This window comes from Lygodium microphyllum, chromosome 15, assembly GCF_053477565.2.
Source record: "Lygodium microphyllum isolate KBCC chromosome 15, Lygodium_microphyllum_v1.1.10, whole genome shotgun sequence".
NCBI lineage: Eukaryota > Viridiplantae > Streptophyta > Polypodiopsida > Schizaeales > Lygodiaceae > Lygodium > Lygodium microphyllum.
In genome coordinates this window covers 127,047,049-127,057,698 of record NC_141149.1, presented here as the reverse complement: position 1 = coordinate 127,057,698, position 10,650 = coordinate 127,047,049, and the positions used below count along the sequence as shown (strand labels likewise).

Sequence of the window (10,650 nt, the reverse complement as noted above, 5' to 3'; positions counted from 1 at the left end):
TGTAAACTGGGCTTGTCGAAAAATGATTGACATATAAATAGTAGCCCCGATCACATGTGGTAAAAAATAGTTGTTAGGAAATGGTGCTGAAAAATAGGTTAAAAGTAGCCATCATAACATGTGTATAGTATATAATCTAATGGTTTAAAAATTTGCTTATGGGAGGAGGGAAGCCTAATATCAAGCCTCTAAGGCTTCAATTCTAGTAGCACCGGTGATTTGCATTGTTGGTTCCAACAACCTTTGAAAATTGAACTAGCTTTAGGCTTTGATATAGCCATTGTCAATTATAGGCAACCGACATGGGGCTTTACACTTAGAAATGCAAAACTTCCCAATGATCTCTTCACATGAAAAAAAACTCATGATCTCTTCACATGCACACTATCAGTGTGCTGCCAGTAGACTGGGACGGATCATTGTCCTGCCAATTGGGATGCAGGCATCACGCAAATGGCTTCTACTTCGACTACAGCTCCGATCCATTGAATGATGGCACAGATCTAATATGCCACACAACAGTACGTATGCTGCAGAGAGATCACACCTATGATAGCCTTGGTGCTCATGGAATGAGCTTTGGTCGAAGTAGGGCAGTCCTGATGCACAAGCAGTGGCCTGCAAAGGCCGTCGTTCCTCAATAATGAGGTGACTGTGAGATTCTTGAAAATGCCTCCTCGCGGAATGGGCCCTGTGCACAAGCCTATACGCAACGCTCGCGATTGGTGCAGGCGAGGCTTGACCGCTTTGTGCTGCTGCCCAGGAGATGTATACCCATGCATCTTGAGCCGCCTGCTATCACTCAGTAGCTTTGAAGAACATGGTGGCATGGCGAAGGCAGGGCAAAAGATCACTTCCGTGCTCCATGGATAATTGGTGGCCTAATATCTCCCTGTACCTGCAAGCCGAAGTTGATGCTGAGGATACATTGGTACCCATACTTCCATTCCTGAATTTGAGTGGCCTTTAGTCACCATCTAGGACCACAGTGCTGCATGTCCATTCAGTTGCTTCCCCGACTCGATTGGCCTGACCAGATTGCTGAATATGGTCAGGCCAATCGAGTCTCACCATGCAGCAGGTAAGGCCCAATTGCTTGCATAATTGTATCCACCAGCTTGAGTTTTTTGTTTTGGGGTTTAACTTAAAAGAATGACTGATAGGCCTGAGATGTTTTCGTATCTTTTCTTACTTCTGAAGGGTACAAGAAACAAGAATAAGAACAACTTAGGGCTTTGATGCATGAAACAGTAATTCTTTTGTTCTTTCTCCTCTTGACCTCAGGCACATTAAATTCACAGCCTGCATTATCAGAAGAATTCCACTGGGTTGGTATTTTACCCACTGTGAGAAGTTGAAGTTGCAGCACTCTCATAATTCTTGTCCTGATTTATCTCTAACATCATCATTTTGCTAGTTTTTTAAGCTTCTTACTCCATGCCTCCACTTCATCTATTAAGGGCTCTTTCCTTGCGGCATTATGATAGGTGTGATGCAGCTGAGGTCTGCTAAAGGACTCATTCCATCCCAGAGGAATAGATATTCGGAGGAGCTGCTGCCTCTCAGAAATCTTCACAAGCATCCGATACATTAAAGGCTGTTGGCTCTTGGTAAGAACTCATCCCCTGTTGGCTTTGATTCGATTCTCCAGGGCCTTTTAAACTTCTTGAAGAGCCATAAGTGTTAATTATAGGTTGCATGGTCATATACTACTGGCTATGGTGGCGAGCTTCAAGAAATAAGGGCACCAGCCCACAGGTTCTGAATTTATAATGGATTCTATGTCTAGCTAGGTTTTGTGTAGGTCCCTGCCATGTCTTTGGTATCATTGGGTGTGACCTTGTTACATAATGTTACAGGTTAGGCACCTCATTTACAGCTTGCTAAATCTTGGAGCCTATCTCAGTGATGCATTGTGAATATAAGGCTGGAGGTGTTATTAGTAGAGTGTAAGAAAGCAAAATGTCAAAGAAGCTTTCGGAGCTCTTTACTGAGCTCAGTGATGCATTCTGAATATAAGGCTGGGAATGGTAGTAGATGATTGAACTTGGGTTTTGAACTTGCAAGCTTTATTAGGAGCAAGTTCAAAAGTTCTGGGTCGCCATGGTAGATTCCTTCGGGGATCACCAACCTACTCTTCCCCAACCAATCTGCAAGTACATGTTTTTTATCAAGGGTAGTATTTCTGGCCTTCTTACTGTTAAGCCTCTTTATGATCATGTTGCAATGCAGGGAATCCAAAATCTGGCATTGGAGGATTAAGTTAAGGTCTTGGAACAAGAGCTCAGAAATTTTATACTCCTCACTGAGCACGAAATGGAGGCATGGGAGAAGCAGCTCCAGGAACATCTAAAATAGGGCGGGTTTCATGGTACCGAGACCTGATCCAAGTCCTGGTTGAAGCCTTTTTCTCCTGTGAATAAGCCTCTCCAAATCCCGATGAAGCGGTACCCTCTTCTCTAGACTGTAATTGGCACTCAGACACCTCGAGCTCCAGGTTTGAGAAGGAAGCTATTTTGAAGACTACAGACTGTGAAGCCCTGGAGTATCAAGGGGAGACAACTGGCTATGCAAAACAATGATGCCACTGGTAGTTGTCTCCGCAAAACAATGATGCCACCGGTAGTAGTCTTGAAACTGCTGAAGCAATGAAGATGAGACTATTGCTCACTCTACTGCCCTTGCTTGCTGTTAATGGATAAGGAGGGGTTTGCAGACCATTGGAGCTAAAGTAGCCTTTAAATTCCCAATTGATATGCTCATGTGTGAAGCGTTTTCAATTACAGCAGGTCCTCCGATGTAATGGGGGAAAGGCCACAGAATGACAGGACTCAAAGCTATTTCTGCTCTGATGATTGTTGTATACAATTGCAAACTTCTAATCTTTAGCAATCTGACCAATTATTCTTTTGAAGTATCAGATGCAATGGGCTCGACTGGTCATGGAGATAGCAATGGATTACATGTCTATATTATATCACTGTCATGTCCATCTTGCATAATGCCCATGACTGTCATGGGCCTTTGCCATTAATGTATAAGGTATTGACCAACTTTTTGCTGCTGTTGCTACTGCTGATACCGCACGATGTCAAAGCGGTACTGCTGCACAGTACAAGGATGCATGCAGGAAAAAGGAAGGGGTGGAAAACCACCAGGACACTAATTTTCCATTCTGCCACTTCGCAGATCCATCAGACCTGGTAGCTCTTGATGCAGCTAGGCAAGTAATAGCTATCTCTTTTCACGGTTTGTGCCATGTCATGTCAATGGTTTATCCTAAGTTTGCTTATCACTGCAGGGTCCTAGGGGACTGAGGTTCCCTAGTGGTGATGAATATGGTCAGGCCAATGAAAATAAATGTGGTGGCACTTCAGATGATGAGCTCTTGCATTTGCTGCTCGCATAATGCACCTTTAGATGATCTTTTTGCTTGCTATTGCTACTAAATGGGTGTAGGACTGTCATTCTAATCCAATGCTGCAGACATTGTCGCTTTGTGGGGTAAGGAGATTTGTAAGCTTGCAGGTTCCCATCTAGTGCAGATGTCTAGTGCACAGGTATCTTCTACTACTACACCACCTCCTTTTTCTTACTCTTTGGAAGGTATGGCATTATATAGTCAGATCAATGAAATTATTTGCTACTTGCATAATGCCCATGATTGTCATGTTATGGGCCTTTGCCATTAATGTATAAGGTACTGACCATGTTTTCGCTGCTGTTGCTACTGTTGATACCCGGAGGAAGTCAAAGTGGTACCACTGCACAATACAAGGATGCATGCAGGAAAAAGGAAGGGGTGGACCATCATGACACTGATTTTCCATTTTGCTACTTCGCAGATCCATCAGACCTGGTAGCCCTTGATGCAGCAAGGCAAGTAATATCTATCTTCCATGGTTAGTCCATGCCATGTCAATGGTTTATCCTGAGTTGCTGATGAATATGGTCAGGGGGACTGAGGTTCCATGGTGGTGATGAATATGGTCAGGGCAATGAAATTAAATGTGGTGGCACTTTAGATGATGAGCTCATGCATTTGCTACTCGCATAAAGCACCGTTAGATGATCTTTCTGCTTGCTATTGCTATTGAATTGGTGTAGGACAGCACCTTCAATAGCAACAATGGCAGTTGATCAAGCTATCATAGATGCATGATTTGGTGCCATTGCCAACAAATCAGAGTCCTATAGCAATAGTTTATTCTAGACATTGCCAAAAAGCAAGGGTGTGATTCATTCCATGTACACCTTGTTATAAGCCAATTGATGACCATAGTGCATTGAAAAAATTGTCATTATAATATATTGATTACACATCCATACTATGTTAAAAAAACATATTAAAAAGCTTATAGTACATTGCAAAATTGTACATGGACTGGAGCTTAGTGATGGTGTGACTGATACTAAAATCTATGATGTCTCTATTTCACGCCTTATCATGCCGTGGGGGAAAAAATTTAAATGCACCAATGAGTCGATGAGAGTCCAGCAGATTAGAAATATTAACACTTCTTAGGATGAACTATGATTAATATTATATTACAGGAGATGATGATAGGTGCTATTCAGATACTTCAATCAAGAGATGTACTTTTGAGTACTTGCGCCCTTGGAGATTGCTGAATATTACTAAGCTGCGATGATGTGGTACAATAGCGTAAAACTCCACAAAGCTCGACTAGCTGAGTACTATTGCTTCTTTGACTCATAAGTGTTTTTTCTTTCTCTAGCATGTAAGTCTGTGCACCTCCGCTTAGTCCACAGAGTACGGCCTGCTATGTTGTAGAATGGAAAAAAGGGAAAAGAAGATAAGTACTTTAGAGAAGGTAGGAGTTCCAAAATGTAATAGAGGGAAAATATATTAAGGTTAGTGTTTCAACGGTAGGATGAGGACTTTTGTTTTTTAATTTTGAGTTTATCAATATTTATTTCTCTATTTCTTTTTTGAAGAATTCTAGAAAAAGATAAGTCGCATGATCATATTGATAGCATCACCAATTTGTTATAAAATCTTATCCCCTTTCCCCTCCCTTCGATGACTCAACTCTTGGTGATTTTTGGTGCGTGCACCACATCAATTATCTTTGTTAGTAGAGTGAGTAAACTTTGTCGATCATCATAATTCCAAACGCAAGTTTTATAGAGATTTTCGATGTCTCATCAAAATTCGAAGACTTAAAGAGATCTTGGTGACATTCAAGATTCTTTAAATAAAAATTGTTTTGTCTCATCAATGATAATATTAGCTACCACGACTCATGTGGAATTATTTGCATATCTAATAGAGTCTACATCTCTAATAGACCCGTTTCCAACATCTAGTGTCCAATTAGATATTATATATCCTTTAATATTCCTATCTACCCAATACTTCAAATCAATAACAAGAAGTCATTCAAGCCTCATTCTATTAGATTAGTTTGGGATGTCTTATTAGAAGTACTCACATGATCCCATCAATGATGATTGAGCATGGCATAGGATAGATAAGAGCAAGCATTAAGGAATGCCTCTAACTCACTAGCATGTGTTGCCCAACCCAAACTCATGCAAACTCTCTTGATAAATGCATGCCTTGGCATATGTTGTTGACATTGGCACCTTTAAATCTCAACAAGTAACCCAATGACTCGTTGTTGGTATATTATTATAGACAAGGGCTCTTAAAAAAATAATCCTAATTGTTATCCCAAAAAGATATTTGTAATATAGACAATATCTTTGGAATAGTCTACATCTTTGGCTCAACAAACAAATTTTTGTTGATGTTGATTATTCGGCCTTAAGAGAGAATTAGATTTGTCTCAACTAGTCATGGGATGGTTTCATGGTTTTGCTTTGGAGATCTTTAAAAAACACACACACAAATTGGATAAGAATATAAAAGGTCATTGTATGATGTAAAAGTAGAGTCGACCTTTTATGTTGAGTTGTAAATCCACTTACTTTTTGTTTATAAGTTTTGAATTTTGTTGGAGAACATAGTTTCATGTGCATATTGTGGGAGCTATACATGTGTATATGTGGAATTAAAGTCATATGCTCTTACTTAGCAATGTGCACGAGAGAGAGAGAGAGAGAGAGAGAGAGAGAGAGAGAGAGGCATGATTGTCTTTATGCCTCTCTCTATACAAATATTCTTTTTGAATTGTGTAGGTAGACTCCTCAGTAGACACAAATTGTGTTTGGGGTTCAACTTCTCTTGAGTTGTGTTTACTTTTTCTTTTGTAGGTTTAATATGTGTAACCATTAAGGTATAGTTACAGATGAATCCTTGTGACTTTTGAAGATGATATATCGTTAATATATTTTCAAACTTAGTAAGAAGAACTTAAAATCTTATGATCCTTTGCTAAACCTAATAATAAGGACTTCAAATTTTATGTGCCTTTTGAACCCATGAATGTAAATTCAAGAAATATTAAGATCTACAACCTAAACTTGGTATAAAAAAATTTATACAACTTTAGCCTTTAAACCTAGCAACGTAAGTTTAGAGAACACTAAGATCCACAATTTGAACTTTCACATCAAATGTTAAGGAAACAATAGTTAATGAAACACTAGTACTTTTTTTATTAGATTATATATTAGAATGTTTTCCATGTGTAAGAGAGAATGTTAAGTTTTATTTTTAAAAATATTAATTGCATACCAAAACACCTATCCCATAAAGTATTTGTAATTCATCAGGACAGATCTATCCAATAAAGTCATGCTATATACATTACAGTGGCACATTGTGAGATGTTGACTAACAATATAATCAAATTATTATGCTCATGAGGGTATCTATTGCACAAAATAAAACCAATCATAATCTTCGATGATGGTTTACCATAAAATGACTCAAATATTCTTTTGATCCTTATATAAATGTGTATTTAGTATGCATATTCTCTCTACACTATTTTCAATCCCCATATGTCTTTTTCTTTTGAGAAAAGCATTAAGGTTGCGTTTAAATAAGGTAAAAAGTAATATGTGTAAGCTTTTGGGATCCAAAAGTTAGCAATAAGGATGGGCCCAGTTATCATTAAAGAGGGCATATTTCTACTTAAGTAGACCAAAAGGTGGATTGATTCATATATAGCTTTTATGGGATACATTATAGCATTTTGGATTTCTAAGGGAGCAGCAAGGAGAGTGCTTTGGGCTAGAGTGGGGCCCATTAGCATTAGATGAACACATAAACTAGTAGCGGTAAACTGCATCCGAATGGTGGCAAGAACTCAATTGAGCTCCTCAACTTTGATTTGAGTAGCTTCTTCCTCCGTGTCTTGCAAACTGGGGTGGTATGTTTCCCTTGTTCTATTGCACGTGGTCCTCGGCTTGGATCATGAGTGCCAAGGTGGTTGGAAAAATAAAATCCTATTTTGGAGCCAATGATGAGAAAGAGTCAAGCCCATTGAATTCGTCAAGAAGGATTTTCTTCCATGTGAATACTTTTAGGTGGAAGGTTTTGATAATGTCCTACATGAATTGGTGGATTCCCTTGTTATACTTATAGTGAATGAACAAATGAGCAATAATTTATGATTCTACCTTACATTTGGGCATTTCCTATCCGCCTTGCTAATGTTAAGACCCTCTTCTACCTCTCAATCCCCATATGTCACGAGCAAGACTGAAATTTTACATTTGCAAAATTCACGATAAGCAAGGGTTCGTGAAGGAAGGTGAGGAGTGAATAAACTGGATGGGAAGGAAAACCCTAATCCTAGCCCATAGCGAGACTATATAAACAACTTAGAGGTCACTCTCAAAGGTAGAGAGAGTATATTATACTTATGAATAACTTACTAAGCAAGATTTCCTTCTTATACTTAGCTCTCTCTACCTCTTGTACACACATCTTTAGCTTCTCTTCTAATTTTGAACATGGTATTAGAGCCATCTTTGATTCGTTGAGCTTCCCCCATCCACATCTCAACTTGACTGCACATGAGAGTTCCACTTCTACATCATACCTCTTAAACTCCAAAGTTGTTTGCCATACCCACCTCTATTGGAGGATCTTGGGAGAGAAAAAGAGATCATATCATGCCTTGGTTTCTTTTGGAGACCTGTTCATTTGCTTAGAGCATAGTAGCATGGCACAATAGAGCTTGACATTATGCTTGCAAGAGGTCGACATCGATGAAATCATGAATTTGGCATAGATTTTACAACCTAGAATTTGGATCATTGGTGCAACCTATAGAAGATATAATCAAGGTGGCCACCATAAGGCATTTGTTGCCTTCCAAGAGGGCTATCTCCACCTCAGAGGGTTTCCAAAAAATTCATTCTTTGTTGCTCATATAAAGCAAAACCCTAATAGTGTACCTGGCTAGTAGCCATAGTCAAAAAGCTTGCAGCTTGGTTTTCTTCAAGTCTCTTTTCATTGAAATCATGAACAATGATTTTAATCACTAATTGATACAATGTTCAAGCTCATTGTAAACCTAAGAGCTCAAAACTCGGATCTTCTTGCCCCGAAGGTAACTCTCAACCAACTAGTGGACTCCAACACAAGCACTTCACTAAGCTTGGATACTAGTATTTTTGAACACTACTAATCAAACCACTAATCATTTCTTGCTAGTTAGTCTAAAAAATTTGAAGGGTTTTAGGCCCTAAGCACATTCGTTAAGTTCTTAACTGTCATTATCTCTCCTCAAAATTGTAAGTCTGTGTCAAATATAAACACATAGACCATTTCCTTCTCTTCATCTAATCTATCTATTTGAGTATGCAGTAGTTGTTTTCAGTCTGCTATTCACTTGAATTAAAACATCATTTTAATTGCTTCCACTTGTATCACCCAACTTGTAAAGGATTAGACATTTCCATTGCTTTGTGTGTATTTGATATAAGACCTGTTGAGAAATAGACAAATGATGTATGCTCCAAGAGGAGCTGTCCTGAATCCCATATGCACAATGAGGAGAGTGGAACAACTCAAAGCCTATAAAGCATTGTACTTGACTATGAAATGAACACAATATCATGGTGCTTGGTACTTTCAGTTAAGTGTCTTATCATTGTTAATTTTACACAAGATTGTGTTTATGAGTCCAAGCTAATCTATCTTGGAACCTAATTCACTTGTGTAATAGTTTCTCTCTACTTGTCCATGTCATTATGAACTTGGTTTATATCTTTGATCCACCATAGCTTGTGTCATGTCCTAGATCCACATCATTTAACATGGTATCAAAGCCCAGTTGGGCATGGCACAACTCACACTCTGAATCTCTAGTCTCCCTTCATCTTTGGTGATCTCTAACCAGTCCACATTCAGCTCATATCTTCAGTTTCAACTTCAAATCTCAGTTGGACCTTGTGGCAGCCATAGCCAGCAGCACCCTGTCATATTGAAGCTCATGTATCTCACTCCACATACCAAATCTCTCTGATCTTCCTTCTGGAAAGTTGTTCTTCACCTCACAAAGCTTCCCTATATCACATCAATCCATGAGATTTGTCTATCTGGACCTCAGCATTGTCACTATTGTTAGTTGCTGCCATAGCCCCAGTTTGTGGCCTGCAAGACATACCTCACTTTGAGCTCTCATATCTCTCAAACCAGGCAATATTTCAGTGTGCTTTCTTCAGAAGGATTGTTCTTCTACTCAAGGAGCTTCTGCCTATCCCATCTAAGCCTGACATTGTGATGCCAGGAGGTATATTCCACGGTGGATTCCGTGAGGTTTTACGGTGGATTCCGTAAACTTAGATGACCAGGGCTCATACACAAAGAGGATTCTTTGTGCGAGAAGTTGATGGGGACGCCTGTCCTTTTCGGGTGTTTCATTAATTTAGTGTGTACATGGGTGATTCCATAGCGGGTGATTCCGCAAAATGTATATTAAATTAATAAACGTTTATGAGTTTAGAGTGCGCACTCGTAATAAATTAAGGTTAGGATTTATTTCTAACCATTTGATTTATTTATGTAGCTGAAGACTGCTAGGTATTCACTTTTGTCGGTTTAAATTGTATTATTTTACTAACGATTGTGAATGCTTTAGTTGATGTGTAGAGATAGCAGCAGTGGCGGAGGAAAGCTTTGGAGTCTAGCGGGTATTCGACATTTGGACTATATTTTGATAGGCGCCACGCCTATATTTTGTTATGTCTATTGAGACATTGATTATCGATTATTATTTTGTATGCGCTTATGCGCCCGGATATGTTATTTCTATTTGGACATTGAGATTGGGCGTGCCAGACTCTATGGGCACCGTCCATTAGCTTTATTTTCCTATTTTTGTAAAAAGCAAACTCAAAAGCTAAAAGCTTGTCATATTTTTGTAATTGGGCTATTATTGAGCATGAAGATTGGAAACATACATAAATACATGCTTTGTGAAGCGATCACACAAGGCATGGGGGAGATGCTAGGAGGCATATTCCACGGTGGATTCTGTGAGGTTTTACGGTGGATTCCGTAAACTTAGATGACCGGGGCTCATACACAAAGAGGATTCTTTGTGCGAGAAGTTGATGGGGACGCCTGTCCTTTTCGGGCATTTCATTAATTTAGTGTGTACATGGGTGATTCCATAGTGGGTGATTCCGCAAAATGCATATTAAATTAATAAACGTTTATGAGTTTAGAGTGCGCACTTGTAATAAATTAAGGTTAGGATTTAT

At 39.1% G+C, this 10,650-nt stretch overlaps 1 long non-coding RNA gene across 6 annotated transcripts; it reads left to right on the top strand.

Moving 5' to 3' along the window:
- The first annotated feature begins 235 nt into the window (after positions 1-235).
- Positions 236-4,390, top strand: LOC148025037 (uncharacterized). 6 transcript variants are annotated; one of them, XR_015693396.1, is made up of 4 exons: positions 236-1,081; positions 1,488-1,610; positions 2,233-3,879; positions 3,957-4,390. It is a non-coding gene; the product is annotated as an uncharacterized LOC148025037 (long non-coding RNA). The 6 variants fall into 6 exon arrangements; XR_015693392.1 differs by adding an exon at positions 1,285-1,328 and having other exon boundaries at positions 2,233-4,390; XR_015693395.1 differs by having other exon boundaries at positions 2,233-3,223; positions 3,302-4,389.
- The last annotated feature ends 6,260 nt before the right edge of the window (positions 4,391-10,650 follow it).